The following is a 23,867-nucleotide window of genomic DNA, read 5'->3' as shown; positions in this document are numbered from 1 at the left end:
TCAAACAGAATTATACAAACATTCTGAAACATGAAATTATTCAGTAATATTTTCTTTAGAGGCTTATTCCTTCATGTTTCTTGTTTTTTGAAAGGCACCATGTTTTAATGAGAACATGGATTTTAGTGTCAAGTGGACCAAGATTTGAATTACAGTTCCAGTACTTATAGTTGTGGTAACTTGGCAGGTTAAATAACTCACTTAGCCTTGTTTTCGTCATCTGTAGAATTAGAATCATGTTGTCTACTTGACAAATTTTTTTGTTTTTCTTTCAGTTTTATTGAGATATAATTGACACAGCACTTTATAAGTTTAAGGTGTACAGTATAATTTTTTACTTACATACATCATGAAATGATTACCAGAATAAGTTCAGTGAGCATCCATTGTCTCATATAGATGCAAAATCAAACAAAGAGAAATATATATTTTTTTTCTTGTAATAAGAACTCTTAGAATTTACTCTCTTAACAACTTTCATATATGGCATACAGCAGTGTTCGTCACAGTTATCATGTTTTATCCTTTCATCCCTAGTACTTAATTATCTTATAACTGGAAGTTTTTACCTTGTAACTGCCTTCATCCAATTCCCCCTCACCCACTTCCCACCTCTATTAACTATAAATCTGATCTCTTTTTCTATGAGATTCTTTGTTTGTTTGTCTTTAAAGTATGACTGACCTACAACACGATGTTCGTTTCTATTACAAAACAGTGATTTGGTACTTTTATACGTTTCAAAATGATCACCATGATAAGTCTAGTTATGATATGTCACCATATAAAGATATTACATACTTATTGACTATATTCCCCACACTGTATATTTCATACCCATGACTCATTTATTTTGCAACTGGAAGTTTGTACCTCTTAATCTCCCTCACTTATTTCTTTCCTCCCCTCATCCCCTCCCTGTCTGGCAACCACCTGTTTGTTCCATCTATAACTCTGTTTCTGTTTTATATTTGTTCATTTGTTTTGTTTTTTAGATTCCACATATAAGTGAAATCATACAGTATTTTTCTTTCTCTGTCTGACTTATTTCACTAAGCATAATACCCTCTAGGTCCATGCATGTTGTCACAAATGGCAAGATTTCATTCTTCTTATGGCTAAGTAGTATTCCATATAATATATATACCACATTTTCATTATCTGTTCTTCTATTGATGGGCACATAGGTTGCTTCCACATCTTGGCAATTGTAAATAAGGGTGCAATGAACATAGGGGTGCATATATCTTTTCTAATTAGTGTTTTTGTTTTCTTCAGGCAAATACCCAGGAGTGGTATTGCTGTATCATATGGTAGTTTGATTTTAAATTTTTTGAGGAGTCTCCATACTGTTTTTCCATAGTGGCTGCACCAGTTTACATTTCCAGTAAAAGTGCACAAGTGTCCCCTTTTCCCCACATTCTTGCCAACATTTGTTATTTGTTGTCTTTTTGCTAACAGCCATTCTGACATGTGTGAGGTGATATCTCATTGTCATTTTGATCTGCATTTCCCTGATAATTACTGATGCTGAGCATCTTTTCATGTACCTGTTGGCTATCTGTATGTCTTCTTTGGAAAAATATCTATTCAAATCCTCTGCCCATTTTTTAATAGGATTTTTTTGTTTTTTTGATATGAGTTCTTTGTGTATTTTGGATATTAACCATTTAATGGAAATATTGTTTGCAAATGTCTTCTCTCATTCAGTAGGTGGCCTTTTTATTTTGTTGATAGTTTATTTTACTGTGCAAAAGCTTTTTAATATAATGTAGTCCCATTTGTTTATTTTTTATTTTGTTTCCCTTGCCTAAGGAGACATATTCAGAAAATATTGCTGAGACTAATGTCAAAGAGCATACTGCCTGTATTTTGTCCTAGAATTTTCATGGCTTCAGGTCTTACATTTAAGTCTTTAATTCATTTTAATTTATTTTTGTGCATGATGTGAGAAAGCAGTCCAGTTTGACTTTTTTGCATGTAGTTGTCCAGTTTTCCCAACATCATTTATTGGAGAGACTGTCTTTTCCCATTGTATATTCTTGTATCCTTTGTCACAGAATCATTGCCCATACAAGTGTGGGTTAATTACTGGGCTCTCTATTCTGTCCTGTTAATCTGTGTGTCTGTTTTTGTGCCAGTACAATACTGTTTTGATTATTTTAGCTTTGTAGTATAGTTTGAAATCACATATAGCATGATAACTCCAGCTTTACTCTTCTTTCTCAAGATTGTTTTTGGCTATTTGGGGTCTTTTATGTTTCCATACAGATTTTAGAATTATTTGTTCTAGTTCTGTGAAAAATGCCATTGGTATTTTGATAGGGATTGCATTGAATCTGTAGAATGCCTTGAGTAGTACGGTACATGGGCCTCTCCTGTTGCAGAGCACAGTCTCCAGATGTGCAGGCTCAGCGGCCATGGCTCACAGGCCCAGCTGCTCTACGGCATGTGGGGTCCTCCCGGACCAGGGCATGAACCCGTGTCCCCTGCATCGGCAGGTGGACTCTCAACCACTGCGCCACCAGGGAAGCTCTATGGTCGTTTTAACAATATTCATTCTTTCAATCCATGAGCATTGTATATCTTTCCATCTGTTTGTGTACCCTTCGCTTACTTTCATCAGTGTCAGTTTTACAAGTATAAGCCTTTTACACTGTTAGGTAGATTTATTCCTAGGTGTTTTATTCTTTTTGATGCAGTTGTAAATGTGATTTTTTTTTTTAAATTTCTCTTTCTGGCAGTTTGTTGTTAGTGTATAGAAATGCAACATATTTCCATATATTAATTTTGTATCCTGCAACTTTTCAGAATTCATTGATGAGTTCTAGTAATTTTTTCGGTGGTATCTTTAGGATTTTCTATGTACAGTATCATATCACCTGCAAATATTGGCAGTTTTACTTCTTCCTTTCCAATTTGGATTCCGTTTATTTGTTTTTATTGTCTGATTGCTGTGGCTAGGACTTCCAATACTACATTGAATAAAAGTGGTGAGAATGAGCAGCCTTGTCTTGTCCCTGATCGTAGAATCAATACTTTGGGCTTTTCACTGTTGAGTATGATGTTAGCTGTAGGTTTGTCATATATATTGAAGTATGTTCCCTCTATACCCACTTTGGTGGGAGGTTTTATTTTTTATTCTTATTCTTTTAATAGATTTATTTATTTATTTTTGGCTGCATTGGGTCTTCATTGCTGTGTGTGGGCTTTCTCTAGTTGTGGCAAGTGGGGGCTACTCTTCGTTGTGGTGCGCAGGCTTCTCATTGCAGTGGCTTCTCTTGTTGTGGAGCACAGGCTCTAGGTGCGTGGTCTTCAGTAGTTGTGACATGCGGGCTCAGTAGTTGTGACTCCTGGACTCTAGAACACAGGCTCAGTACTTGTGTGCATGGGCTTAGTTGCTCTGCGGCATGTGGAATCTTCCCAGACCAGGGCTCGAACCCATGTCCCCTGCATTGGCAGGCGGCTTCTTAACCACTGCACCACCAGGAAGTCCCTGGTAGGAGTTTTTATTGTAAATGGATGTTGAATTTTGTCGAAAGCTTTTGCTGAATCTGTGGAGCTGATCATATGATTTTTATTTTTCAGTTTGTTAATGTGGTGTATCACATTGATTGGTTTACAGATATTGAACTATATGGAAGGTTTTTATAACAACTTGGAGGTTGAGAACACCTCATTGAAACTATAGTTCATCAGCAAATGAGTCACTGGGTTGGGGTTTGGTTTTAAAAATCCCTGGCTCCAGCAATCCCACCATTCTTAAAATTCTTTTGCGGATTCTTCAAAGCATCTGAGTATGGTCATCCAGCACCGAATACCATCCCCTTTTGATACTTTCCAATAGAAATTCTGACTCAGTCCAAACTCACTTTTTAAAAATTTCTTCTTATTGATTAAAGTGGGAATGACTTTGTAAAAGAAATTTGGATATTAAATGCAATTTAACCCAAGGAATGACTTAGCTTTTGGTGTCACTGCATTGACAATAACCAATAATCACTTCCCTGAAAATATATTTTTCTGTGATGTTTGATTTAGTTTGACCTGGATTAATTTTGCAAATCCCTTCATTAGTCACCATCAATGTGTTAGTGAAGAAATATGGCACAATTTAAACATTACTGTTATAATGATTCTGAACTGTAGTAAGTAGATACAGAAATAAATGTTTGTGTGACATTTATTCATTCCTCTTTGGTTTGGTTTTGTTAAAGGGGGTTTACAATTTTATGCTGATAATACTTAGGTTATCTTCACAAATCAGGAGTTTCTCTCTCTCTGTTTACTTCATCTGCCTCCCTATGTCTGTCTGATTGGCATAGCAGAGTCTCTCCTATCTGTAAAGCATTGTTTCAAGAGACCTGAGCCTGAGACAAATTATAAGAAAAGTTGAGAAAAAGCAGATGTTGTTCCTTGAGGTACTTATTGCACCAGTGAATGGGAAGACAAACACGATATGTTTCACATAATTAGAAAATGAACTATGATTAAGCAAAATTTGTGTTATCAGCTTCTCTAAAATTTAGCACATGCCACCAATGATACCCGCCACTTCATTTCTGCTCAACAGTAGCCACTTCCCAAATCTTGCTTTGACTAGACTTGAACTTTAGAATAGTAAAGTTAAGAAGAAATGTTAAACCTGCATGCATGTTTTGTTTTTGACAGAAAAATAAGAGAATAATGTGTGATGATGGTAACATACCACAGCTGTTCAATCCAAGAAATCCTAGCCTAATGTCCTGTTAGTCTTACTGCACTTCTATTCAAGTTTGAAAATGTAATGCATCACCTAGATGTTTTTGGATTCACTCTTTTAGCGTCTATGTAAATATGTCCACTTTTATCCATTTCATAGGTTAGGGTGTGGCACAAATCCAATTTGCACAAATGGTTCTATTACAAAAAAAAAGATATTTAAAATCCAGTTAACTAGGCTACTTGCTTGCAAAGCTTATCTATAAATGAAGGGCAAAATAATCTTCTTAGATATAGTCTTTGTGTACATTTATCAGAGAGAACCTCAAAAAAGCAATGACCTATATATCTATTGTTTGACCTAGTATCTGGATACCTTCAATTTATAACTTTGCTGACCTTCCTCTTATTCCAACCCATCATTAAATGATACGCATATATATATGTGTACACACATTTATATGTGTGTGTATTTTAAGGTTTGTCTTATGAAATTGACAATATTCATTCATTTGTGACCTACAAAATGGCAACTTTCATATGGTTTAAATTAGCATGTATTAATCTGTATGTATATAATTGTATAGCTGATGATCTGTGCCTCACATTATTTGCTTGGGATAATTGTACTGGTTGCAACCTGTCCCATGCATATTATACAATGTAACTGATATTTTATTTCTTCACAATAGTTATTTGGTTACATTTTAGAGATGACCTTTTAGAGATGACAGAGCAATTTTATAAAGAGTCAACAGGAAGGGAGCAAAGACTCACAGAGGAAAATGACTCCTAATGTAAACTACATTGTAAGTAATGCAAGTATTGGGTTACAGAAAACAAATATAGTTTTCTAATAAGATTTTCCATCAGCTATAAACTAGGTTCTAGGAGATAAGTCCATATCTATCAAAGTAGTGCCTTACATTGAAACTATGAAGAAACTCTGTTGAATTTATCAACAGTATAAACAAATAAATATAGAAATGCATCTGACTAGAGTACTGGGCATTGTGTAGATAGACTTTACATCTGCTTGAGAATTTGCTTTGTCAGTCATTGTGCAAACATTTCCTTAATGATCTCGAATCAGTGTGGTGAATTTTATTTTGATCATATATCCACTGCTTATGATAATTTTATAAGCCAAATATATTTATAAGGCACTACAGTTTGCTCTAAAATTGAACTCAGAACAATGAATTGTCTTTAGAATATTTTGCTTCAAATCATTAACTTTTAGCACATATCATTTATACTAAAATTCTTTAATATTTTAGAGATTAAACTCATCTGTGATACTTATATCTAATATGATGAAGTGATATTGATAAATTAGGACATTTTTCGTTTATTTGGAACCCACTGTGAGTAAAGTTTGACACTGTAGGACAGAGAACAGAGAAAGATGGCAAACACGGACAGGTCTTGATTTTCCTGTAATACAGTTCAGGAGGCGGGCATACGTATACATGGAAAAAGCTAAGAGGCTCTAGAAATTAGAGGTGATACTACATATGGGGTAAGTCTAGATTTATCTAGCCTCAAGCTTTATAGTAAAAGCCATATTTAAATATCTCATGGACATTGCAGTAGATAGAAAAATTGGCCACAGCCCTTCTCTCTTCCCTATACCTACTTTGTTTTCAATGAGACTTTGCAGGTCCTCCCATCCAAGAGGATGACACTGTTAGACTGGCCTTGGGCCTTGCTTTGACCGATAAATGGCTGCAGAAGTGACAATGTGCCAGTGCTGAACCTTGAACTCGAAAGACCTTGCATTCCCATTATTCCTCCTGGAACTCTTCCTCTACCATTTGAATAAGTCAGAGCTATACTGCAGGAAGATAAGGCCATGTGGACCAGAGCCTATTGAGTCCAGTTGCCCCAACTGAGACAGAGATGTGAGAAAATCCAGTGGCAAAGACCAGGAAACTCAGACCCATAAGAAAGTCTAGCTGAGACCAGAAGAACTGCACAACTGGACCCAACCTATTCACAGAATCATGAGCTAAATAAAAATTATTTGGAGATGGTTTATTTCTCAGCAATAGATAATGGAGACAGCCATAAATGTTAGACAATATCATATTTGCTGATACCAATGATTGTTAATATATAGTGAATTCTTCATCAAAAGAATGGGAAGAATTGCAAAATTGTCCCTGAGTTTTCCACAGACACTCATATTATCCATTTAACTCTATATATCCCGAGTATATTTTAAATGTCATAACCTAAATTGCATAAAATCTAGGCATCTAAAACTTTCTGAAATTATCTTTTTTTAAACTCTATTTACGAAAGTAGTTTTTTATACCTTTAAATAAGTGCAGAATTCCAAGATTACCTTCAGTTGAACCATATGTGTATTGTTAGCAGTGTCCCAAACACCTATTAAAATTGGTGAAGACCTAACTTTTTTAAAGGCAAGTTTATTTCCTTTCTAGCATTTTGACAAAAAGGTTCTGTAACACATGTGTGGACAAGAAAACTGAGGAAGCAAATGTATAATGTAATGTGAGAAAAGGAACAATTCTTTGAATTCATAGACTGGAGCTCCTGAGCTGACTGCAAGAAAGTCAGAGAGAGGGATTGTTTTTAAGATAGTTTGGGTATATATTGCCTTTCTCTGTCTCATTAGCATAGATAGCACTGTGGATAACACTTGAAGATAAGGTCCTATAACCAACTGGATGGTACTGAGAAACAAAATCCCTCTCTCCATCAAGGAGTCATGTTCTACATACCAGCTGAGGCCTCTAGATGTGGACAGGGAATGCCTATAATTAATCTAGGTTAAAAGGAGCAAAGCTGTGAAGCAAAATCCATGGCTTGTGTACTAGACATTAATGAAGAGTTTGCTGCTGCTCCTGTCCCTCAGGATGCCAAAAATAACTACAGATGTTGCTAATAATGTCTGGGAATATAAATCTATACTCCAAATTACAGTGACTTCTCCTCTTAAAAGACATTGGGTATCAACTCAGACAGGAAAGAGGTCATAGACCAGGAAAATCTTGATACAGATATTTTAGCAGTTCATTAAATTTAAATCACAAGGCTATTCAATTTGTGTCAACTGGAATTCGTAGATGGTGTTCATCTTTAACTAAACTGGTAACAGGAATAATCTTCTCTTAAGAATAGATACACAGATCATGTGATGGCAAAGGTGCAGGGAGATGGCCTCTGTAGTCTTCTACAATGCACCTTTCACATGGGCATTGGCAACTGTTTAATTTGGCTCAGTGGTTCTTTGCCTCCAAATCACATACATATACTGATATTCTGAACTTGCATACTTTTTCCCAGCAAATGTAAGATAACATTAACTTAAACTACAAGATAAATGACTAAACTTAGCCCTATATGGCTGCTTCAATTGACAGAATTATACTTGAAATTAAATACTATTTATTTGCATTTATTGAGATAGTTTCTAAAGAAAATGTTAATATCTTCCTAACTTAGGACCTGAAATAATACTTTCTTTATATTTGATAATTTCACTGTGGGAAATGGTATGCTAAATATTTAATTTTTATATAAGCATGGGACATCCAGCAAATCACCTTGGTTTCTTAATCTTTTTAGCTAGTGTTTTAAATTTATCTTCTTGCCTAGTAGTAAGAAGACTCCTTTTTAAGCAGCCAAAAGAATACCTGGTCTTGTCTACAAAATCTTTGATACTGAGGAAGGCATATCTTCCCTGTAGCCATAGGAGGCAACTCCCTCCCTGGTACCATTTAATTGCCTACCTTGACCATCAGAAGCCCTCCCTAGAAAATGTTCTACACTAGCTAATTGCTAGTGTGTGTTTTCCCAAAGATTTAGCATAAGATTTTCCAGAATCGCTCCACATTATCTATGGATTGCTTAAACCCAAATGTGTGTGCATGTGTGTATTATGATAAAAGTAACATTTCAAACTGTAAAGAAATACTGATCTTAAAAATAATGTGCAAATGTTCTCACAATAACTGATCTATAATTTGGTAGGGGTTAAAATGTTTTCAGATGCCTACCTCACATCTTACACCAAAATGAACTGAAGATAGTTAATCAATTCAAAATTAATATGTAAAAATAAAATTAGCATTTTTTTCTAATCACAGGCTAGAAGAATGTCATTTCTAAATGGCTTTTCTACACCAACAATAAAATTAATCATGGAAATCTTGATAGAGCTATTTAGATACTAACCAGTATCAAAATTACAATAAAATTAAGAAGTAAGAGATAAACTTAAGATGTGATGATGAGCTGACATACTAGAATATACCAAAGGAGAGCTTCCCTGGTGGCGCAGTGGTTAAGAATCCGCCTGCCAAGGCAGGGGACATGGGTTCAAGCCCTTGTCCGGGAAGATACTGCATGCCGCGGGACAACTAAGCCTGTGCACCACAAGTACTGAGCCAGTACTCTAGAGCCCATGAGCCACAACTACTGAAGCGCTCACACCTAGAGCCCATGCTCTGCAACAAGAGAAGCCACTGCAATGAGAAACCTGTGCACCACAACGAAGAATAGCCCCCGCTCGCCGCAACTTGAGAAAGCCTGTGCACAGCACCGAAGGCCCAACACAGCCAAAAATAAATAAATAAATTAATTAATTAACTAATTTAAAGAAAATATATACCAAAGGGTGGTTAATGTTCTTATTCTACAAAGACATCATAATAATATAATTGATGAATGCAAGAGTAAAAAAAAATCATTGAAAAACAATATAATTTTAACATGTAAAATGATTAGCGGTACTAGTAATTGCAGAAACACAAATGTAAGCAACTTTTTTTAAACCAAATTATAATTTTTTTTAAATAAAACTCAGAATTGACACTACAAACTGTTGCTTTTATTTCTTGCTGGTAGATATGTATATTGATCCAAATTTTCTGGAAAGTAATTTAACAATAAGGATTAAAAGCCTTAAAATAATCTTTCCTTTTGACCCACTCTAGAAATCTATTCAGGAAATGTAACTAGATGTTAGCCCAAATAATTGTGTATAAAGATATTTCTCACACTGTGAGTGAGGGACTTGTGGGGGAGGGAAGATAAAGCACTTAAAGGATCAAGATGAAATTAAAAGCATTAATGCCTTTAAACAAGGTGATACTATATTGAAAAATAAGTCCCCAAATTCTTTAAGAATGATGGGAAATGATCACAGTGTATGATTATACAATAAGAAGGTGGTTTTAAAAAATACAATATGTGGGGCTTCCCTGGTGGCGCAGTGGTTGAGAGTCCGCCTGCCGATGCAGGGGACACGGGTTCGTGCCCCGGTCCGGGAAGATCCCACATGCCGCAGAGCGGCTGGGCCCGAGCCATGGCCGCTGAGCCTGTGCGTCCAGAGCCTGCGCCCCACAAGGGGAGAGGCCACAACAGTGAGAGGCCCGCGTAACGCAAAAAAAAAAAAAAAATACAATATGTGCTGTTTGATACCAACTGTATAAAAATAATCTAGCTCTTTTTCATACATAAAATTATTAGAATTGTATACAAAAAATTACACCAATTGGTCAGATTCACATGACATCAAGTTTACTTCATGTATTCTTAAATTTAAGCCGTAAGTAAATATTACAATATTATCATTCCCATTTTAAAATCTCACACAGCAGGTAAATGGCTGATCCAGGATTTGAAATAAGATGGTTCTATTTCCCAAAACTGCTTTTCCACTTTGCTACACTGGTGAAACAAGAACAATTCAGGGCTTTACCTTTTCAGTCTGTTAACCTTCATTAAATAGCATTTTAGGTTTTCCCCTAGTAAGTATTCATCACTTACACACCGGACGCTTTAAATATACATATACATTATCTAATTTAATTCTCATAATAACTCAATGAAAGTAAGTAGTGGTAGTCTCATTTTACTAATGAAGAAAATAAGGTTTAAAGAGGTAAGTTTCTTGCCCAGTCTCTGAGCTAGGCAGGAACAGAGCTGGATTGTAGCATGTCTCTTTGACTCTTATGCTTTTCTGACTCCCGCTCAATAGCTAACTGTAAGAAATACACTCACATATATTAATCATGTCTTTCAAAACCCCTAAAATGTTGCTCTGAAGTAGGCAGTTCTGTATTTTATTATTGTGTGGCTAACCCACAGCATCCAGGAGTGGACTGAGCTGTTGTAATTTACTCTTGTATCAAAAAAGTAAAAATTTACAGGGAGTTGGTTACAAATAATATTTCTAGCAAAAGTAGCCACAAGGGAGAATGTGTGTACTCCTTGATATTCCACAATAATCAGTAGATTAAATATTTTCAACTGCATCTGCTACACAGTGTAGGAACTACCCTTGTAAATCAGGAAAAAAAAAAGAACTCTACTCCCCTCCTCCACAAAAGCCCCTACAACTATGTCTAGAGCAGGAGGCTAGGAAATCAAGACATGGAGATGTTAATTATGAGAGTAGATTTAGGTGAGGGATGGATTTGTCAGGATCCATGTCTTTGTTCCCTTGAAGACTATATAGGAAAAAATGTACCTATATAGGAAGTCTTATTTCATAACCAATACCAGAAAACAAACAAGATGCCATAGATGTTTTCTGTCTCCTGGAACTAATGTCTTGGTAATTAGACACAACAGGCTTCCTGAATCACCAGCTTGCTGGTTTTCCCTGTGAGTATTTAGCTCATCTTGGGAGATCTCCTAAGCTTCCCTGGAGGACTTTAGCTCCAGAGCTGCAATAACTTGTCTGCAGAAATATTATGTGTGTTTATGGGATGTGAAAGTAAATTCAGTAAGTTAATGTGTGGGCACACCAGTTAAATGGTGCAGATAATTGTTCTACTTGATATTTATACATTCAGTCAGTGATAGGCTCACATCAAATCAGTTCTCTACCTGCTGAGAAATGAAGGCAGCCAATGGAATCAGATCAAAACTAATGTTATTTGAACATAGTAGAAGTCAAATCTACTTCATTAATCTCCTACCTCAAGGCTCTCCAGTTTGTGTATGTAGCAGAAGGAACACTGGATTGGGAATTGGAACATTAATAATAATGATAATATTAAATAATTACAACCGCTAACATTTATTAAGGACCCTTCAGGGATTTTATTGATGACCTATATTCATTTATACTCACATCTCTAAAAAATAGGGTATATTTTTATCCCCTTTTCATAGGTGAGGAAATGGAGGCTTGGAATGGCTAAGTATCCCTGTTCTCATACAGCTAGGTAAGCAGTAGGCAGGAAGTATATAGAGGCCACCACACTGTTAAACACTGCACTATGCCAAGTATATTGAAGGTGCACAAAAGGGCCTATAGAGGCCATGAGACAAGCACATCAGGTAGTTAGAGAACATGTTTGCATCCTTCAGGAATTCTCATGTTCACTAGGGACCATGAATATCGTGCTTTCCTCAATGTTTTATGTTTAAGGAGAAAGTATAAAATTGAGGTTCCTGTGCTCAAATCCTAATCAATTGTGAAATACTCATACCTTCCCTGCTGCTTCACATCCCCACGTCCTTTGCCTCCATTCACATTGGCCTACAGACTTCTTAATGCCACTAAATGAGTCCATCAAAATATGACTATTTTGAGCAACTATTACTATTTTCAAAGGGAAATATCAACAAAAATAAAGCACTGTTGTGTTTATTAAATAACTTCTGAAGCTTGTGGATTTTTAAAAAGTTGTTTTGTGGCTGTGGACTTCTCTGCAAGATGAAAATCAAGATTCCAGATGAGGGTCCCAGTCATGGAGACCTATATGATTTATTAATCCCTTGATGCCACAGGCAGTTTAGACACAAGGATTACAGTAATCTACCATTTATTGTTTAAAGGTTCCAAACTCTTGTGTGAAGTTAAAATGTTCTGTTATGTGGGCCTAACTGGAAAATCAGTTTTTAGCATGCTGATTAATTCAAGGCCATATCCATTAAGTGGCTGATTCTTAGTTCAATGTCTTGTCAGTCCCAATTACAAGCTATCCTGTGGAGGTTTTCCTGACAGAAATAAATGTAACCCTCTGTTGCATTGCATCATGTGAATATTAACCACAAAGGGGCAAAATTTTTCAATTTTATTTATTAATTTCTTTATTTTTAGATAGCAGTTACTTCTATTGCTTTCATTATATGCCACCCAGAACCAATATAATGCAATATCAAGTTTAACTGTTGTAGGATTTTTCAGAAATTACAAATGTTATTATTGTACCTTTCTCTAGTGAAAAAGAAAATGAGGCAATTTACATGAAAAGCTGAAAAAATAGGGCTTCCCTGGTGGCGCAGTGGTTGAGAGTCCGCCTGCCGATGCAGGGGACACGGGTTCGTGACCCGGTCCGGGAAGGTGCCACATGCCGCGGAGCGGCTGGGCCCGTGAGCCATGGCCACTGAGCCTCCGCGTCCGGAGCCTGTGCTTCGCAACGGGAGAGGCCACAACAGTGAGAGACCCGCGTAATGCAAAAAAAAAAAAAAGCTGAAAAAATATATACCCAATTCTAGTAAACCCATTCTATAAAAAAATTACCTGGTTCACCAATAAAAAAACTTTTTGTTTGTCAGACCACTATTATTCAGGCTGAAACATAGCTCCCACCTTTTATGTTAAACTGCCCAACTAATTCAAATAACCTAAGAATATGCAATAGATTATTAAAAATTGACAGTAAAATCATCAAAATGTCACTGACATTATATGACTAAATGCCACTTAGGTGAATCATACATAGACACTATTAAACAAGGGTACATGAAGGCAGCCCCCTACCCGACCCCATAAACACCCCACTTAAAGTAATAAAAAACAATATAGAAGTTCTTATAAAGAGATGAGTTATCTTTTTTTTCTTTTAATCATTATTCAGACTCAGGCATTTAAAGAGTTGTCTAAAAGCCCTCCAGTCAAATGCTTTGTGCAGCGTTCAATATGTAACACTCTAGCTAATGGGAAAAGCAGGTGGTGGAAGAGAGAACTTTCTGTTGTCATGCTGAAGAGTGTGTCAAAGAAGATTGTCATTTGAAACTCTGTTGTCAGCAATGAAGGATTCCAAATGCAGCTGAACCCAGAGCTCTGACTGTGGTATGTTTAAATAAATATATCAATCTAGGAATTCTCTTTTACTTTTCTGTTTTCTTAAAAATATGTAAGAAGCCAACTAAGAATAATAGATATTGATTTCAGAATTGGAGATGAGTGTATCTGTTTTTTCAAAATACTAGAAATGTATTTTTAAAAATAAGAAATATATGATCTAAATTGTTATATTTTAAGCATCAGTGTTAATCTCACATAACAGATGCTACCTCTCTGAAGTTTTGACTATTTTTAAGTCATTTGATTTCTGCTTTCAATGAAATAGGTATTTACCAGTTCTACTCTAAAATTTGTTCTTGATTCAAAAATACATGAAATATAATCACTTGTAAAAGTATGTCTTTTAAAGATGTTCTTAAGAAATTATTAATCAAGATGCTTTAGTAAATAATTTCAGTCAAAGTAGAATATCTGAGAAAATATCTGAATTTAAAGAAACATATCTTATAACATTAAATGTTAAAATAAATAAGTGACACAACTATGAAATTTATTGTGATTTAAACTAGGGAACAAAATGTTTTTCAACCTGCCATCTTTATTTTCTTATGCTTTTAAAGGTGATAAAATTAATTAATTTGTCCCATTCTGAAGGCTTTATTTTCATTTCTTTTAAAAATGTCAACTGCTTCCCTTTGGAGAACAGAGGTTCAACTTCTAAATCTTCATTAAAGGTTAGATCACCTAAAATAGATAATCACTGATATGGAAATAAGTGTTCTTTTCTCTGAGAAAAATAGGTACTTATAAGATTCATCATATAGTATTTAAAATATAAAAATCAGTGAGCAGGAAATTATACTCAAATGTGTCCTCAGTAAATTACTTTCACTAAGATTATATTTAAAGCTCACATATTAAAAAAGTATTTATTTCATTGAGAACCCAACAGAAAACCACAGTCTGCTCCATCATAGACTATTCTACTTAGAAAGGCTTGGCTTTTGGTTTTTATTAGAAAAGACAGAAAAACTTTGATTTTTAAGCAAATAAAAATGGGTAGAGAGAGAATAATATAAGATAGTCTAAAAAACAGCACTTAGTTTAATGCCTGTTACATTATAGAAATACAATCAGTATTTTGTTTTTCTCTTCCCTTTGGTTCCTTTTTAACTTTTGAAAAGAATATTTATACCTGCTTCATAATTTGTATTCTTTCTATGGGTATATGCCTTATTCTATGGTATTGAGAGTCACAGTTATCCAGTTATGCAGGTCAGGTAACTCAGGTGTTTTGGATCCAATCTGAAGTCTCAACTTCAGTGATTAATTTTCGATCTTCTTTGCAATTCCATTGATACTGTGCTGCTCAGTGAACCAGCTGCATTCCATAGGACACTCCAAATGTGAAAAACCGATTCCCCTTAAATAAAATAACTGAAGTCACTAGTGGAAAAATTCACCTCGAAGACCAAGTGTTTGATACACCATTCAGAACAATTCATTGTTTGAACCATCTTGAGAGAAGTAGGAAATGTACTTTTCCGTAATTATACCTGATTTTAACTGAATTAATACTCAGCCATCAATAGGAAAGTAGCTTTACATTTGAGGACTCTTTTCAGGGAAGAGTATATGCTGCGTAATTTTACTTGATATTCATAAGAAGTATGTGTATTTTATTATCTTAAAAGCAAAATTATGAGCAAAACTTCACTAACTGTCAGGTTACAATATTTTTAAAAATTATCTGTGGGCATTTTTTTCTCAATAAATGAGAGACGACATTTGGTGATATTTAAGGTTCAAATTTCACATCCCAAGAAATTTTAGCTGTGGGAAGTTTTAAACAAAATATGTATGTTTCTTTTTCTAAACAGATACCTTACAACAGTGGTTGTCAGACTGGGAACATCAAAATCACCTGTAGGGCTTGTTAAAAAACAGATGACAGAGCTCTAACCCCAGAGTTTCTGATAACAATAATTCCAGTTGAGACCGGAGAATTTGTGTTTCTAACAAGTTCTCAGGTGATATTGATGCTGCTGGTGCTAGTACCACATTTGAGAACCACTGCCTTAAATCTTCCCTTAATATCTCCAGTGTACTCTGCATTTTGAGAGCCTATCATGTGCCAGACCCTGTACTAAGTCTGGATATTCCTTGATGAATAAAACAGGCAGAATTCCTACCCTTGCAAAGCTTGTAGTCATCTAGTGGAAGAGTCAGAAAATAAATAGTAAACCAACAAGTAAATAACTATTTACAAGTTGTCATTGAGTGGGTCATTAGGTAGTGGATGAGGAGCTACTTGGGGTGATCAGGGAGGCAACCTCTCAGAAGGTTGTTTTGTTTTGTTTTTGTTTTTTTTTTGCGGTACGCGGGCCTCTCATGTGGCAGCCTCTCCTGTTGTGGAGCACAGGCTCCAGACGCGGAGGCTCAGCGTCCATGGCTCACGGGCCCAGCCGCTCCGCGGAATGTGGGATCTTCCCTGACCGGGGCACGAACCCGTGTCCCCTGCATCGGCAGGCGGACTCTCAACCACTGCGCCACCAGGGAAGCCCTCAGAAGGTTTTAAAGGCAAGAACTGAAAGGTGAGAAGTCAGCCGAGGGAGGAGTGGGAGAAAGAGGCATTCTAGGCAGAGAGGGGCCTCTATGAGGGCCCTGAGGTGAGAAAGAGCTTGGGAAAGAAACTGACACGTAGCCTGTGTGGCAGGAACACAGAGACTGAACACCAGGATGGCCGAAATGAGAGGAGACAGAGAGGTGAGCAAGCACACCATTACAGGGGGCCTATGCTGGGGAGTCTGGATTTTATTAAGTTTAAAGGGTTTTCAACAGATTTCTGTTTTCAAAAGATCACTCTGTACATGAGAGTGGGGGAACAGTGATGGAAGTAAGGTGGCGTTATAGCATTCCAGCTGAGAGATGATGGTGGTTTGGCCAGGAGTGCTTGCAGTTAAGGTGGATACATCCCGTTTCCAACATCAAAACGTGTATAGATGTATGATTACAGAGATGACAGTTATTAAAAGTTCACAGTGAGGTTGATTAAAATGACATGTGAAGAAGGGAAAAAAGAAAGCAGGTTTGAAAGCAAAATTATACTTGTTTGTGTGTGTGAGAGAGTCACCAAGTATAGTACTAGGACTGTAGGTGATTTTTTATTCCCTTTATTTTTTATGCAATAAGAAAAAATGCACATTATTATAACATTTCCAAATTCACATATATCACTGAAAAGAAAAAACTGTGACTTTGAGAAGACAGCCACAAGTTGAATGACTAATTGAGTCATTCGTGTGTGAGTGTGTGTGTGTGTGTGTGTGTGTGTTGGCGCCTACACATGCATATATACAAAGTATATGGATATAGCACTATCCAAAGTATAGTGGATATAAAATGAATAAAGTATAGTTCCAGTCATCAAAGAGTTTGTAGTTAGTTGGGGAGGATAAGAATAGGGACATAAGAGCAACTCTGACTCAAATGTTAGAGTGCATAAGAATCATCCTTTATGTTCTTTGACAGTCCTTTCAGGTACCAATTTCTCCTAACACGACCAACACCCCAATAGTTCTTGAATACACTCTCCCATTTCCATGACCTGTGCCTTTGCATGCAGAGTTTTCTCCCCTTTCTTCTATTCATTTTTCAGGAATCAAGTCACATACCACTTTTTAAAGTCTATTTTTAGAGCAATTTTAGATTTACAACAAATTAAGAGGGAGGGACAGAGATTCCCCATATCCCCCGGCCCCCACACATGCATAGTCTCCCCCATTATCAGCATCACTCACCAGAATGGTACATTTTTTACTAAGGATCAACCTACATTGGTACATCATAATCACCCAAAGTCCACAGTTTGCCTTAGGGTTCACTCTTGATATTGTACATTCTATGGGTTGAATAAATGTACAATGACATTTATACAGCATTATAGTAACATACAGAGCATTTTCACTGCCTAAAAATCCTCTGTGCTCTGCCTATTCATCTCTCCCTTACTCTTGCCCCGCTTGCCAGCAACCACAGATCTTATTATTAGTGTTTTTGCGGTTTCTGAAGCTTTGTCTTCTCCAGAATGTCATATAGTTGGGATCATACAGTATATAGGCTTTCCAGATTGGTTTCTTTTACTGAGAAATATCCATTTAAGATCCCTCTTTATCTTTTTCATAGCTTTATAACTCATTTACTTTTAATGATGAATAATATTCCATTGTCTGGCTGTACCACAGTTTTTTTTTATCCATTCACCTGCTGAAGGACATCTTGGGTGCTTCCAATTTTGGGCAATTATTAATAAAGCTGCTATGAGCATCCACATGCAGGTTTCTGTGTGGACATAGGTTTTCAATTTCTTTGGGTAAATACCAAGGAGAACAATTTCTGGATCATATGGTAAGATTATGTTTAGTCTTGTAAGAAACTCCCAAACTGTCTTCCAAAGTAGCTGTACCATTTTGCATTTTCACCAGCAATGAGTGAGAATTCCTGTTGCTCCACAGTCCTCACCAGCATACTGTTGTCAGTGTTCCAGATTTTGACCATGCTAACAGATGTGTAATGGTACGTCATTGTTGTTTTAATTTGCATTTCCCTGATGGTGTATGATGTGGAGAATTTTCTCATATAATTATTTGCCATCTGTAGATCTCTGAAAAGGTATCTGTTAAGTGATCACATACCATTTTTAATTGGATTTTTTATATTGAGTTTCACGAGTTCTTTATTTTGGATAAAAAGTCTTTATCAGATATGTCTTTTGAAAATATTTCCTCCCAGTCTATACCTTGCCTTCTAATTCTCTTGATATTGTCTATTTCCAGAGCAGAATTTTACTGAAGTCTAGCTATGCATTATTTCTTTCAGGGATCATGTCTTTGGTTTTGTATCTAAAATGGTATCACCATATCCGAGGTCATATAGGTTTTCTTCCATGTTATCTTGTAAGGGTTTTATAGTTTTATATTTTACATTTAAGTCTATGATGCATTTGAAATTATTTTCGTGAAGAGTGTAAAGTCTGTCTCCATTAGTTGTTTTGTTTTGTTTTGTTTTGCATTTGTTGTTTTGCATGTCTAGTTGTTCCAGTACCATTTGTTGAAGAGAAGACTTTTCCTTTCTTCTCCAGACAGTCACTTTATCTTTGTTCTCACAGCTCTTGCACTCACCCCTGGTACAGCCCAAATCACACCAAATTGTAATTACTTGTCCTCCTCTCTGTCTACTAGACTAAATTAGTCTCTCAAAGGTTAGGGATCATGGATTATTTTTCTTTGTAATTACATCAGCCCCTTGCACGGAACCTGCCTCATAACAGGAACTCACAATAAACTTGTTAAATGAGTGAACATGAAAGAGAATATTAGGAAAACTTTACAGCTTTAGGTGGAATAGAGTTATTACTGTGGCCTTAAGAGTTTAGATAAAGTTTATGAAGGAGGAAATCAAGCTTGTCTTTGAAATTGGATAAAATTTTGAGTAATTTTAATTCTAGGAATTCATATGAATAAAACAGTTAGAGAGGTTAATAGGGATGTATGAACAAGGATATTCATTGAATCATGATGAATCATAGCAAAGAATAGTTTAGCAAATTAAGCCAAAATATTCTTCAGTAGAAGGTAAATAAATGATAGAATGATAAAACTGAATACTGTTCAGCTATTTAACAGTGCAGTAGGACATGGCCCCCTTGCACCACTAAAAAGTGGGCCTATGGCATAACAATAAATAAAACATCAGAATATAAAATTGTGGTATTCCCCATGCCTGGTCTGGGATCCCCTGACCCAGCAAGTCTAATCCACATGAGCTGCTGAGACTACAAAGCCTCAGACGCGCCTCCCTAAAAAGCTGGGAAAAGTTTAGGGAACTCCAGTATCACGTATCCTGGATCTCATTGTATTCTTTGCATTAAAACAAGATGAAAATACCTCATCACTCTCACCTGGAATAGGCTTTGTTTTCTGCCTAATTCAAATGAAATTAGATAAAACTTTGCCTATTGATATAAAGATATATAATGGACTTTTCCTGTTGTTTTACCCAAACATCACTTCCTTTGACATTCAGGTGGTATTGACCCTCTTTCCCTACCCTAAGAATGCCAATCAGAATCCCCCACCCTTTTGTCTATAACAACAGACACAGTGAGGAACAAGATCCCAAAGCTGAATTCCACTCTGGTATGTTCTCCAAGAACTATAGGGAAAGATGATCTCTCCCCAACTGTGGGAAGAAAGTTATTTTTAATGTAAGGAATGAAACAAATAGAAAAACAAACAAAAACAGAATTGAAAGACAAGAGATAGAGAAGAGATATAATAGTAGAGAAAGTAAGAATCCTGACAACTGTATTTGACTCTCTAGAACCAGCTGTTCTTGAAGCTAACTAGCTCTACTGGACTTAGAGTTAAACAACTGAACACATTTTATAACAATATGTATAAAATTCCATGCCTGTGTATCTGTATTATGTATTGCATATTATATATCATATAAGTATATATGCATGCACACATATAGTTGCATCTATATCTGGGGGGAGAGAGAGGAGAGAATGAGAGAAAGAGAACTCTGAACTTGTAATAGCAGGCACCTCTGAGCAATACTTTAACTTCATCTTCATTTTGTATCAAGCATGCATATTATTGGGGAAAAAAGAGCAGAGTTGGAAAAAAGGAAACAAAGGAAGGGATGGGGCAGTTAGAGGAGCAGCATGAACAAAAGTAGAGTCTAGACAAGATTATGTATGTGCAGTGGCCAAGACAAAAGACACACTTAGCTATAGCACAGAGTATGGGAGAAAGGGACTGTAGAAAGACTACAGGTATGGAGCAATATGAATTTATATAACAAGTCTTATTCAGGAGCCTTTATTGCCTCATACCCATAAACTCAAACCTTTGTGACATCCTGCAGATTTGCAAAACACTTTCACACAGTGAATTAGTCGGCCAACTGAGCAACTCCTGGGGGCACTAAAACATCATTCAAACAAATTGGAGCTATGTTGCCACTTAACTGGGCAACACATGTAACTCCTTACATAAATAACAATATGAATCTTTCAATTTATGTAATAAACCCCTCAGTTTGGTCCTGAAGGACAGATATGGCATTGGAGGATCTTTTGTTTATGATGTCAGGATGTTAGTCTTTTATATACTTGATAGAAGTAGTAAAAATAAAAAAAAATAATAACAGTAATTATAAAAGTAATTAATGGGAATTCCCTGGTGGTCCAGTGGTTAGGACTCCACGCTTCCATTGCAAGGGGCCTGGGAGCAATCCCTGGTCGGGGATCCTGCAAGCTGCATGGCACAGCCAAAAAAAAAAAAAAAATATATATATATATATATATATATATATATATATATATATGTAATTAACAAATAGTAGTGCTAAAGAGTACATGGGACTTTACATAAAAAACATGTGAAATAGGTATGATTGTTATCACTTTATAAATATAAATCTTTTAATATAAGATAATAGTTAAGAACTTAGCTCCTGGATTTAGGACACATGAATTTGGGTTTGGTGTTGCCTCTTACATGCTATGTTGGAAAAGTTGTTTAAATTCTCTTTGCCTCAGATTTCCTCTCTATCAAATAAGGGGGGAGAGTAATAACAGTCAATAATACCTACTGTATAGGGTATTTATAAGGAATCAGCAAATGGGTATTCATATAAAATACAATTGTGTTGGCACATAGTAATTTATCAATAAGACAGAGTATTCATATAATTATTGATGGGAAAATGGAAGATTTGAGAGATTAAATAACTGGACCAAGGATGCACAGTCATGTTAAGTGGCAAAGCTGGCTTTATCCCTTTGGTGGCCTGATTCTGGGCTGAGAAAGGGAGGGAGGTTGGGATTAAGGAAAGAAAAAATCCAAGAGGAGGAGGCAGGTGCTTAGAGGTTGTAGGACTGTAGGAGAAATAAAAGAGAAACTAAGAAAAAAATGATCTGGAAGAAGAGATTTGTCTAATGCACAGTGTGATGTACAACCTCTCATTTCATTCTACACTATAGGTGGCAAATTCTACTTTGTTTACTAATTGCATCCACAAATGGGATTTTGTGGGGGAGGGAGAGAAGTAAAGAAGAGGACGAGAGGAAGTTCATAAATGCTATGTGTTATATGTTTATAACTTAAGAAAATAGACCTCGAATGTTGCATCTGGCAAGCTAGTCTCTCCCTACACCACTAAACAAGTGGTGACAAGTCTTGAAAGGGCTTGGTGATGTCTAGGTTGGAAAATATGGATCTTCTGTTGCTCTGAAAAACTTTCAAAAGGCAAACAAAACCTAAGCAATATATAAAAAGATCAGCAGCCCCCATTACCTATTTAAATGTGTTCAATTCTCTCTCCCTGTTGAGTACTGCTCAAATCACGGGAGCTTCACGGGGATTATGCTTGTGACTTGGGATCGATTTTATAGAATACTTACGAATCTGGTCTTGTACCTTTTATTTTCCCACTTAACAAGTAAGTTTTTTGTATGTATCTAAAAAAACCTTCCTACTTAGAAATTATCTGACTTCAGATATTTTCATATATAAGTAAAGTTCACGTATGTATATAATTGAGTTCCATTTGTATTTATTCCATTGTATTGTCTAAAACATTTAACTTTGCCTTTTAAAAAATAAACATGTGTACGTCAATAAAGCAAATATTGTTTAGGAAGCATATTTAGTTAAAAAATCACAAGGGGTTAGAAGAGAATGCTTTTAGAATTCCTAAATAGAGGTCTCTGGACTGACATTATCTATAACTATTTTTCTTTGTGGTATCACTGCTTTGGAAAGCAATATTTTCAAAAACTATAGAGACTTGCCAAAGTGCTCAAAATGCTTATGTGTTTATAGATGCAAATTTTCCTTAGTCTTTCTTAGGTATGCGATTCTTCCTTTGGTAACAAGGAGATATGCAAGATACTGCCTTCAAAGGATTTCTCATCCTGACCTGAGATCTTAGAGTTTAGCAGATGCTACTAGCATTTTTGACACTGAAGTAAAATGTTTTCCATTAATGAATAAAAAACCGCCATCTGTAAAAAGAAAGGGATCCTGGAGCAGGGACAAAGATTAAAGAAACTACTACTCTTGCGGAACCTGAGACCTTGGAATCTGTCATCTTTGTTTGATAGGGTCTTAAATTGGTACTGGGTCAAAACAGGCAGAAAAGAGGGGAGGCTTTTAGTGGAAAAAATAGCATTATCTAACCATTTGTTGAATACTATTATTAAGAATCATCTCTAATGCTGTGTGCTTCTTGTTCATCATTACTTAATGCAGTTGCCACTGCCCTGCAGATGCCGACCTGATTCGCAGGGACTCTTTCATGACTCACAACTGTTTGGCTTTCAAAGTCTCCAGAAATTCAGTCACCACAATTCTTTAGCCCAAACACCATTGCATTCTTTATTCCTTCACCATGGTTGTTCCTAATAGCAAGGGGTTAAAAAACATCAAAACTATAGCTGTCCGAAACCCTACACGAAAATCAAGTTATTTGTCCTATTTAAACTTATTTGCTGTGAGCAACTCCATCATTTCCCCAGTCAGGAGATGTTCTGCCTTGAAGTAAGAGAAACTTTATAAAAAGCATGACTTATTCTGTCTTCCTCCATATATATAATTCATTTCTCAGCATCTTCTTTTTATCATAAGGGAATTATGGAAATGGTGGAACAGAGTTACTACAGAGTTGGGGATTTTTGTGTCACTGGGTTATGATTTTAAAGGTCATATATAAGTTCTGAGAATGAGTCATCACATGGATTTGCTAAGTCTCCTATCTGATCTGTCTAGCTCAGATACACCCACCATATAGCAGGCACTAGACTAAACACTACACAGACGTAAACAACAAAGATGTGGTCTCTGTTTTACTGCAACTGACAGTATAAGCAGTGGTGGTAAAGGGCTCAAACATTTTTTTTGCTGATTTCCATGGTGGAAAAACAACAAACCCGCCCCCCGCCCTGCCTATTCAAGCTGTCAAAGTGAGGTCAGCTAGTTCATAAAATTTCCCCAAATTTAAAAATTGGCTCTTGTTGTCAGGTACAAGCTGGCTCTGAATGAGGAAAATATCTCAGTGTAGATAAGGGTATGCAGAA

General features: G+C 36.1%; 1 protein-coding gene across 1 annotated transcript in view; it reads left to right on the top strand.

Annotated features, from left to right (window-relative positions):
• ANO3 (anoctamin 3) overlaps positions 1 to 23,867 on the top strand; it is a gene marked incomplete at both ends in the record, with an annotated part of 386,431 nt that overhangs the window by 228,756 nt on the left and 133,808 nt on the right.

This window comes from Hyperoodon ampullatus, assembly GCF_949752795.1.
Source record: "Hyperoodon ampullatus genome assembly, chromosome: 7".
Lineage (NCBI taxonomy): Eukaryota > Metazoa > Chordata > Mammalia > Artiodactyla > Ziphiidae > Hyperoodon > Hyperoodon ampullatus.
This window is presented reverse-complemented; position numbering and strand designations above follow the sequence as displayed.